The sequence below is a fragment of the Zootoca vivipara genome, chromosome 6 (genome assembly GCF_965207765.1).
Source record: "Zootoca vivipara chromosome 6, rZooViv2.hap1.1, whole genome shotgun sequence".
Taxonomy (NCBI): domain Eukaryota; kingdom Metazoa; phylum Chordata; class Lepidosauria; order Squamata; family Lacertidae; genus Zootoca; species Zootoca vivipara.
In genome coordinates this window covers 1773988-1784959 of record NC_142589.1, presented here as the reverse complement: position 1 = coordinate 1784959, position 10972 = coordinate 1773988, and the positions used below count along the sequence as shown (strand labels likewise).

At 48.6% G+C, this 10972-nt stretch overlaps 1 protein-coding gene across 24 annotated transcripts in view; it reads left to right on the top strand.

The window, feature by feature from the left end:
• The window catches only part of ZMAT4 (zinc finger matrin-type 4), a 186995-nt gene that overhangs the window by 62332 nt on the left and 113691 nt on the right, over positions 1 to 10972 (top strand). The window lies entirely within an intron of this gene.

The following is a 10972-nucleotide window of genomic DNA, read 5'->3' as shown; positions in this document are numbered from 1 at the left end:
GGAGGCAACTGCTCTCTAGTCTAGGGGCAAGACCTGCCAGGAGTGTGGCTGAGTTGTGTGCTGTTTTCTTGAATGAAGAATTAGCTGCCTTGAAAGACACTGCTTCTTGTGTGTTGACCTGCATCCAAAGCCAGCCTTGACAAGCCTTAGAAGAACAGGTGGAGTCAGAGCTTTCCTCCCAGGACTGTCCTTCCCTGGAGCTGAACCAGTTACATGCTTATTTCTTCTTAAAGTCATGTGGGAGGGACGCCATTGCCATAGTTATACTTTTGGATTATGCAGATAGTTGATTTGTTAGAGAACAGGAGATTCAAGGAAGTGTGTGCAACAGGAAAGAAAAGGGAGGCCTTAGGCCCCAGTTTCCCACTGCTTCCTAGGAATTTCTCAGTCAGGTTGGAGGGAGTTGGATCTTTCCTATTAAGTATTGCTAAATTGAGCCATTATGCTTTTTTTAAAACTTAGTTACTTATTAAATGATTCATAAGATAAGTTAAAATAAGATAAGATAATCTTTATTGTCATTGTCCCCTTTCGGGAACAACGAACTCACTCGGTTACCACATCCACTCAGATAAAGCGTTCATTAGACCCATTTCAAGTCAGTTGCCCTCACAAAGCAGTGTACAAAGTAATTACACGTGAAGCATAACGTAAATTAATAACAGCAAATGGTCAGCAAAACTTCATCTAGACCAGGCATCCCCAAACTGTGGCCCTCCAGACGTTTTGGCCTACAACTCCCATGATCCCTAGCTAACAGGACCATTGCTGGGGAAGATGGGAATTGTAGTCCAAAACATCTGGAGGGCCGAAGTTTGGGGGTGCCTGATCGAGACAAAGCAATTAATACTTAAAAAAATATTATTTATGCTGGTTAGCACCAAGGCTTCTAAAGCAGTTTCATCGAGTTTTTCCAGCTGGATGCAAAGAAGTCTGCCTTTAGTGTTTATTCCCTTTGTTTTTAGTTGGAGGGGTTTTGGAGCTGTTTTTAAAGCTATTTTTAGTTGCTTTTATGAATATCGCCTTGAGATTCACGTGGAAGGCAATTCATAAATTACTGACAGTAATCGGAAGCTGCTTGCTGGGTGGGATAAAGCTGCTGTGCTCCCTTTCTGACAGGTGGGTCATTGTCCCTTACAGGGCAGGGGAGAGGGAGGAACAAGGAAGCAGAGAATCCTGGACAGTGCATTTGCACTTGTGGGGGTATATATGGACTCTGTCAGTGCATATACACTGCACTGACCTCACTGCTGCCTTGCGTTTCTTGCTGGTAAGCAACATCAACCCACCTGCTGAAAAACTAGTATTGCAGCTTCATCCCAATGGATCCCAATGGTTTCCAGAGAGTGGTAGGGGATGCTTTATCCCATGTTGATGGCCTTTCAGTCAATTCCCTGGTGGCCCGCTGGAATGTAGAGTTAACCAGGGCTATTGACTGTTTGGCTCCGAAGCGCCCTCTCCAATTGTATGGAGCCCGGACAGCCCCGTGGTTTTCCACAGATCTGAGGACAATGAAACAATCGCTGAGACGGCTAGAGCGCCGGTGGCGGATAACTCATTCTGAAGCTGACCGGACACGTGTTAGAGCTCAATGTCTAGCCTACCAAGTGGCGGTAGCGACCGCGAAGAAGACTTTCTTCACCGCCTCTATTGCATTTGCAGAAAACAGCAGCAGGAGACTTTTTCAGGTGGTTCGCAGTTTAGTGGAAACACCTGCTCCATCGGGGCCCAGTATGGGCCACATGATCTCCTGCAACGATTTTGCAAAGTTTTTTTGCAGATAAAGTCGCTCAGATTCGGGAAGAGGTAGACTCCACCGTGGGAGCAGCGCTGGGGCAGGAGAGTGCTAGAGTCCTGTCTAGTCCAGTTGCGTGGGATCAGTTCCAATCTCTTTCAAATCAGAACCAGTAAAGGCGGTGAAGGTCCTGTGTGAGTGCCTGGAGGTGGTTGGAGGATGGATGGCGGCTAACAGATTGAGATTGAATCCTGACAAGACAGAAGTACTGTTTGTGGGGGACAGGAGGCGGGCAGGTGTGGAGGACTCCCTGGTCCTGAATGGGGTAACTGTGCCCCTGAAGGACCAGGTGCACAGCCTGGGAGTCATTCTGGACTCACAGCTGTCCATGGAGGCGCAGGTCAATTCTGTGTCCAGGGCAGCTGTCTATCAGCTCCATCTGGTATGCAGGCTGAGGCCCTACCTGCCTGCGGACTGTCTTGCCAGAGTGGTGCATGCTCTAGTTATCTCCCGCTTGGATTACTGCAATGCGCTCTATGTGGGGCTACCTTTGAAGGTGACCCGAAAACTACAACTAATCCAGAATGTGGCAGCTAGACTGGTGACTGGGAGCGGCCGCCGGGACCACATAACACCGGTCTTGAAAGATCTACATTGGCTCCCAGTACGTTTCCAAGCAGGGGCGTACCTAGGATCAAAACTAAGGGGGGGAGCCATGGTCATTCAGGGGCAGGGCCAAGGCACAGGAGGGGAGGGGCCACGAAGTGGGAACATGGACGGGGCTACGGAGCCCAGGTGAAACTGACTCCAGGAAGAAGTTTCATCCTGGGCGCCACCCCAGGGGAGAGCGCATGTGTGCAGCGGTTTCTGTTCCCGAATGCCTTGGGCATGTGGAGCCGTGGCGGAGGAAGCAGCAGCAGCAGCGAGAGCCGTGCGTGCTGGGCCCACGGAGGTGATCCATGCGCCTGGGATTTCGAGGTCATCATGGCCAAAGAGCTGAGCCAAGCCGAGCCTTTTTCCAAGGCAAACCATTAGTCCATCTAGCTCAGTACTGCCTACACTGACTAGCAGCACCTCTCCAGGGATTCAGGCAGGGGAGATTCCTAGCCGTACCTGCAGATGCCAGGGAGGAAAACTTGGGTGCAAGGTGTTCTAACCACTGAACTATGACCCTCCCCTTAAGACATAGATACATTGGAAGCCACATTATGCAAAATCAAACTCTTGGTCCATCTAGCTCAGTATTGCCCACACTGACTGGCAGTGGCTCTTCAGGAGTCTCTCCCAGCCCTACCTGGAGATGCCAAGGATTGAACTTGGGACCTTCTGCTTCAAAGCAGATGTTCTGCCCCCAGCTTTATTTGCAGATTAAATAACTGGAATGTTGGGAATTAGAAAAAAATGAAACACCCCGTTATTCCTAGCCTAGCTGCTGGTCGGGGCCACTCCAGCCATCCTTAGGGCCATTTGCCCCTCTACCCGCCTAACCCAATTCCCCCTTCCCTACCTGGCTGACTTGGGAGTGGGTTCCACTCTGCCTAGGGGGGGGGGCAGGACAGAGGTTGGCACCCTCTTCCAGCAGAACCAAGCTTGCTCATCTAGTTTTCTCTAGTTTCCCACCTGGCATTGGCTTGGGCTGGGAAAGATGAGATGGATCTTTACTTCCCTCCTTCCCATCCCTCTGATTTCAGGTTGTTGGGAGGGGGGGTGTTTTCCCCAATGCATAACCTTTTTAACCCTTTCCTGGCATTCTTGGAAAGGGATGGCCAGGAGGAAAGGTGCCTTTTTGCTGAGCAGTCTGGAAGGCAGAGAAAGAGGGGGGGAGATGGGGAGGAGACTCACATAGGTCCGCAAAGCAACCCTCCCACGGGGTGCCCTCCTTGCACCTCATGGATGCCCATGGCCAGATACCCCCACACACATGCCAAGCAGGACAGCAGCAATAGGAGAAAATGGGCCCCTTTGGGGGTTTCAGTTTGCAAATTCATGAACCGGAGACCTTCCTTTCTGCCGCATTTATTCCAGTTCCATGCCTCACGCTTGTTTCAAATTTGGAGGTGTCTCAGGAAGGACAGAATCTGAAGCTCTGACTGCAGCCCACATAACTGGGTTGTGGGGGGGGGTTGTGGGGGGGGAGAAGCAGGAGCAGGATTTTACTCACTGTTTTTGACAAATTGAGGCTGCAATTCTAATCCCACTTCCCCATTGGATACTGTAGCCTTATTTGCTAATAAGGGTCCTTAAGTTGTGCCCAGGCAGGGACAGAGACAGTCAATAACGACACCGAGGGTTGAATCCAGAGAAAGAATTTAATTCTTAAATTTAAGAGACTCTTGGTGATCACCTTCACGACAAAAGAAAGACAAATTTGCAAAGATTCTTATACATTTCTTGGGCTCCCCCCCCCTCAGGAATCCACTCTGTAAGAGTGCACACGCAAGAGGGTCATAGGTTACAAGTACATATATGGATCTTCCTGTGTCCGGTCCTTCTCATAAACACATGCTAACTCAACAAAGCCTTCAGTAAGACTAGTTTATGCGTCAAGCTAGCAACTTCCAGCGTCAGGCTGGAAGTGCATCCGCTGATAAGCCTCTCTCTGCCTTTCGTTCTATGTTCCACACAAGGTCAGCTATTCGACCCTGATAGCAAGCTGGGCATCCTGTCTCACTGTTGAATGTTTTCATTACACTCTGACACAGAGGCGCAGAGGCAAAGAGAAAAGCATTTTAAGAAGCATTTTAGGAGAAAAGCATCCCAGGAATATGGGGACTAAGCCACACAATCAAAATTATACAATACAGGCAATACAAACGATAGGATCAAATTTAGCTCAATAATACAATTAGCAAATCTCTCCGTGTCTCCGGCAGCTAATGCATCATTACCTCTGATAAGAGGACCCTTGCCAGGGATGTTTACATTTTACAAGGCTGCTCTGTCTTCCTGTCAGTTCTATGCAATGCCTCCCTCTCAAAATTTTACATCCTGGGGCCTCTGGCATAGCCGGGGAGGACAATAAGCAGATGGGCAAAGGGTGACGCAGGGTGCAAGGGGTGCTAGGAACAGTTTGGACTGTGAACCAGGCCCTGCTTTGGGATTCCTAGATCAACCTTTACTTGGTTCCCTCTCTGAGCTCATACAGGTATAATACAGGGATATATTCAATATGCAGCAAGGCATAATAAGCTGCGTTCAATTTAAATGGCCATCATCACCCCCTTCAATACAATAGGGCTTACTTCTGAGTAGGCACTGTTCACATTGCACTACAGGGGGGGATATTGCTATCATGTTGAACCACAACATGCGTCACCTCGCTGGCCCGCCCCTCAACTCTATCCAGGGAGAGAGAGCGTTGGCTCCCTTGGCCAACGTGCTCTCCCCCTGCTGCAGTGCTGCTCTCCCTGGGTGGAGTTGAGGGGCGGGCCAGCAAGGCGGCGTCACGCTCGCATGTCATGACGTATGCGTCGTGACATCACGACGCTGCAGAGCAGAACCCCGCCCCCGGGGTGCCTCCGCGTTTGCCGCCCCGGGTGATGGAGCGGCTAGCAATGCCCCTGCTGAAATCACCTCTGCCAGTTCTTTTAATACTTTTGGATGTAGTTCATCTGGCTCTGGAGACTTGAATACATCTAAACTAGCCAAGTATTCTTGTACTACCTCCTTACTTGTTCGGGGCTGTGTTTCCCTGCTGAATCATCTGCTCCATATTCTTCAGATCGGGCATTGTTTTCTTTTTTGGAGAAGACTGAGGCAAAGAAGGAGTTCTGCCCTTTCTCTGTCCCCTGTTCGCATTTCACCATCTTCTCCTCTAAGTGACCCCACGGTTTCCTTGTTCTTCCTTTTGCTACGGACATACCCATAAAAGGCCTTTTTGTTGTTTTTAACCTCTCTGGCGAGCCTGAGTTCATTCTGTGCTTTAGCTTTTCTGACTTTGTCTCTACACGTGCTGGGTATTTGTTTGAATTTCATTTGCTTAAAGGGGGGAAAGCCTTCCTGTACCCCATCATCATGGATAAGGGCTCCTTGGTGTGACCATTTGAATCTCCAAGGTATGGCATTTAGGCACTCTGCAGGTTGAGTCAGTCAATAAGAAGAGGTTTGCACAGAATCATCATTCAAAAGAAGGTGGCAAGTGGTGGGGCCTGTCAGGACTGGGAAGCTGGAAGGGGGCCTTCATTGCACTCATTTTGGCTTCCTCTTTCCCATTTTCTAATGTTCTTTTCACACTGCAGTATTCGTGTTGTGTAACTGCAGCTTTTTGGCCAATATGACAGTGTCACACTAAATTTCATTCACACCATGGATACGGTGTGGCACAGCAACCACTGTCACTGGCAATATTGCTGTTCCCCCACTCTATGCATCTATTCCCCCATGGAAACAGCAGGAAAGAAATGTGTGTTGTTATACTACCCCAGATTTCATCACTTTATGCCCATGATTTTCCAGGTTAAAGAACTGCAAAACAGATTTTTCTGGGAATCTAATAACACAGAATAGAACAGTCAAAATTTCAACATTCAATTTTTCTGAGAGTGGCTTTTACATTTAATTTTTCTGAGAGTGGCTTTTACAACACATGAAAGCTCAGAAATAATGCAGAAATTAAGAGTTACAGGAAAGTCAGGGAAATGGAATGAACTGTGGTGTGGATGCAGCCCAATCCAAAGTGGAGCCAGAAGCAATGACATGTATGGTCACAGGGACTGACTGAGGCAGATAGGGTGAACAAGGAAAGCAAAACGAACCACATTAGCACTTCAACATGAAATGTTGCCCAGCAAGGCAGAGGCGAAGGTCTGGGAGTCAAGGAGCAAGGCGTCGGCAAGGCGAAGGTCCAAGGGTCGAGGAGCAAGGAGTCGGCAAGGCGAAGGATCAAGGAACAGCAACAACAGATGCAATAAGGCAGGGATCGCGTTGCTGTGGCAAAGAGCTGAAGGGAAATGCTGAGGTTTTATCCCTCCCAGCTCCTGCCACCAGGTGCAGTGAGGTATCAAGTGGCCTCACCTGAGTGACCACTCCTTGCTTCTCCAGCACAAGCTGAGGCAGGCCCCAGTCCTGCAAAGCACTACAGGCCCCAGAGCCTGACTCCTGCCCATACTCCTGACACAAGCTGCTTTAGTACCCTTGGTCCAACCCACTGCAATGCAGGAACATTTTGCTCAACATAGGTCTCAAACCCATGATCTTGAGATTCCGAACATGCACATCCCAAACATGCAGAGTCATTCTTTGGCACGATGGAAAAATGTAAAGAAATAGGAAATATTTTGCACTTCCCTGCTTCATAGCTGCAACCTATCTTTCAATATTACATATCTGGGCTCAATCTTACTTACTGGGCATCCTACAATGCATTTCCTGCCTCTTGCAAACTGGAGTGCCCTTTTCTCCTCCTCCATTATTGCAATGTGAGAAGTGGTGGGGAAACATGAGGTCTGAGTTGTTCTAAAACAAAGGTTGAAGACAAGTGAACTCCAGCCCTGAGCCCACACGGGTCTGAACAAAGCTGTTTTATCTGCCTTTCCTTGTCTGCCTGTAAAAGCCAGAAGGTCAAGGCAGCCAGTGAATGTCCGACAAGTTTAATTAAAATCAAGTCTGTTCTCCCCATCCAGTAACCTTCACCAGAAGAAAAATCTAAATGCACCAGAAACTTATCTCTAACTTTGGGGAGAGGAAATTTAGGATGAGGGAGGTGGTGGTTTTAGAAATAGTTCATTTTCTCACTGGGAGGTAGGGACGAGAGGTAGCGATGTCTGTCCTGTCCTGTGACTATCATAATCAGGGCTTCTTCTGTTCTGCTGCAAATCCAGCTTCTGCTATAACCCAAGTTACAGTGGTACCTCGGTTTATGAACACAATTGGTTCCGGAAGTCTGTTAATAAACTGAAGCGTTCATAAACTGAAGCGAACTTTCCCATTGAAAGTAATGGAAAGTGAATTAATCCGTTCCAGATGGGTCCACAGTGTTTGTAAACTGAAAATTTGTAAACTGAGGTGTTTGTAAACTGAGGTTCCACTGTATAGCCTTGCAATCCGCTGTGGCCAATATGGATGCAGTTAATTACAAAAATAATTTCAATGCTAGGGAAACATCTAAAACAATTAAGAAAATAACACTATTATGTACATAATATTTTTGTATTAAAAGAAGGGAGGAATAGTTCATTCCGCTTGTATTTTCTTGCATGATTTTTGTTCCTGACCTCAGGTGGCCAAAGGGATTGCTGCAATTTCTGCACCTGCTTCCATTTCCAATGGAATTCTGTCACATCTCTCCTGGAGGGGATGGCAGAAACATTCCTGTGAATTCTTTGCCCAACTGTAGTATCCTAGAGTTCTGCCAGTGGTGGCAGGAAGGCTCACGAACCATGGCTCTAGTCTGGCGCTTTTTTGTTGGCTTCTCAACCCTCTGCCCTAGCCTCAGAAATGGAGTGGGGGGGGGGGCTCAGAAGCACCTGATGCCTCCTCTTCTCTCCCAGCAATCTCAGGTGACTCTTCCATGTGCATAAGGTCACAAAGGTTTTCTGGCTTCTCCTAGGTGGAGTTGCACCGCTGTCCCTTCTGTGCCTCTCTAAAGCAGCCTTTCTAAACCTTGGGTCCCCAGATGTTGTTGGACTACAATTCCCATCACCCATAACTAGCAGGACTAGTGGCCAGGGATGATGGGAGTTACAGTCCAACAACTTCTGGGGCTCCAAAGTTGGAAAGAAGGTGCTCTAAAGGAAGACATAGCCCCTTAGAAGTGTCACACATGTATTAGCCTGTCCTGCTATGGTTGTTCTATTTCTCTCACAGCCCAAAAATGGGGTATGGATGGGATGCAGAAGTAGTCTAGCCTAGTCCAATGTGCCTAGTCGAGGCACAATCATGGACACTGACTTTAAGAGTGGACAGAGAAGGTTAGTAGGAGCACTGCTGGAAGAAACTGCTAACAGTCATGGTGAAATTTCCAGGTACAACTTTTGCCAGGGAAATTAAATGCAATCCGTGGCCATGAGAGTTCATTGTCCGGTGATTGCTCTTGTGAGCTGGTTCTTAAGGCTTCTAAAAAGGGCAAAACAGACCTCACTTCACTCCAAGTGAAGGATGATGTGATTCAGGGATCTGTGAATATTGGATTATGTTTGGGTGGCTCTGTAAGATCACAACATTTTGGGGTACAGCCTGCCTCTACCCAGAGATTTCATGTGGAGGAGGGTCTGCTGGAGGGCTTTTGCTGTGGCTCTCTACTGCCCAGCCTGGATATTTGTCTATAAATGCAAATTTTACAAAATGCTATGCATCTCCAGTGACCTTCCAAAGGAAACCAAACCCTGCAGAAGTGGAATGAGTGCAACATTCCTCTTGAGTACTATCACTGCGTGCAAAGTTCATTTTGCCCAGTTGTGGTCTGGAGAAGGTGTATGTCCCTTTAAAACCCACGGTGAAGTAGGAGATACAATGAGAAACATAGGAAGCTGCCTTCTTCCAAGTCAGACCCACTGGTCCATCTGGCTCAGTATTGCGTACATTGACTGGCAGCCGCTCTCTTGGGTTGCAGACAGGAGTCCCTGCCAGCCCTTACCTGGAGATGCCAGGGATGGAATTCTGCACTCAAAAGAGATGCTCTGTAACTGAGCTGTGGCCCTTCCTCCTGAGATTGCTGTGGCTTCTCTTGTCCATTCACCACTGTTTTTTAAAAAATATGAAAACACAGATTAGACAATATATATCTAGACAGCATAAGCAATCCACTTAGAAATTATACAAACTATATTAAACTATGGCTTATATAGCAGTATAAATTTCCAATAATTGTGCCCATTGCCATGCATTCTTGATTAGGGCCTTGCGCCAGATTTGGCCAAAGCCTGAATCCCAAGCCAAGTCATGCTGATTCAGAGCAGGGCAGGGAAAATTCAGGCTTCAGCCAAGATGGGTGCTGGCACCCACAGGATCATCTTTGGTCGGGCACCAGGCAGGAAGGCTGCAGACACAGCGGGATTGAATCATCCCTCACCAGCTTCTTCATGAGCAGAAGGATCTTGCAAAAGAGCACACTGCAGAACCCAGCCCGGAGCCTCTTCGCTGCCCATCTTTCGGTCCTTTTACCACAGGAACTGCCCAGCCAACTACCATCAGCCATTGCTGTGCTGCAGGAGCCAGCAGTTCCAGAGGACCTGGGACCTGGGGGTGGGTGTCGCTGAGGTATGCCCAGGCAGTTGCTGTAACCATGGGACTTTGTGAATGGGCCATGAGGTCCATCCCCTCCACGTTTCCAGATTTTCCAGGCACAGTCCCAGAATTACCAGTGAGCAGGATGACCAGAACAATAGCGGCTGCGAGAGAGCCTCCCGTTTCCTCTCCAGGGCCACTGATGCCAGCCTCCTCCCTTGGGCAGATCATAGTGGCTGCTGAAGAGCAGGCAAGGAGGAGGAGAGGCTGGGCCTCTGAGGTCCAGCCCTGTGTGACGCATTGGCCCTGAGGGGCAGGCAGAGGGCAGGGCCAGCCGGGGCGAGAAGAAAGGGGGAGTGGGGCACAGCAGAAGGAGCCTTGATTTTTGAAATAAAAAAATCTTTGTGCATCTGTGTCTAATCTTTCCCCTTTCTAGAATGTATTTAATGGTATGTTTTTCTTTTTGTAAATCCACCAAAGAGTAAATTAAAACTGGGATTAAGGGGTTTTCTCAGGATGGTGGAGGCCATGTGTGCTGTGTCTTGTAGGTGTGGTAGTGGCGGCACCCCCCCCTTCTGATTGGAAATGCCCTGGGGGGGGATGGGGCCTCGAGGAGGGTCAGGTGCGGGGAGTGAAAAATGTCCCTATTTTCACTTAAGGAATGTTGGAAGGAGTGGAGGTCTGGCAGGGAGGTATTGAGGATTCAATCCTGCATGACACTCCATTGCCAGTACGTTTCCGAACACAATTCAAAGTGTTGGTGTTGACCTTTAAAGCCCTAAACGGCCTCGGTCCAGTATACCTGAAGGAGTGTCTCCACCCCCATCGTCCAGGGCCAAGCGCCTTCTGGCGGTTCCCTCGCTGCAAGAAGCCAAGATACAGGGAACCAGGCAGAGGCCTTCTCGGTAGTGGCGCCCGCCCTGTGGAACGCCCTCCCATCAGATGTCAAAAAGAAAAACAACTACCAGACTTTTAGAGGACATCTGAAGGCAGCCCTTTCTAGGGAAGCTTTTAATGTTTAATAGATTATTGTATTTTAATACTTCTGTTGGAAGCCGCCCAGAGTGGCTAGGG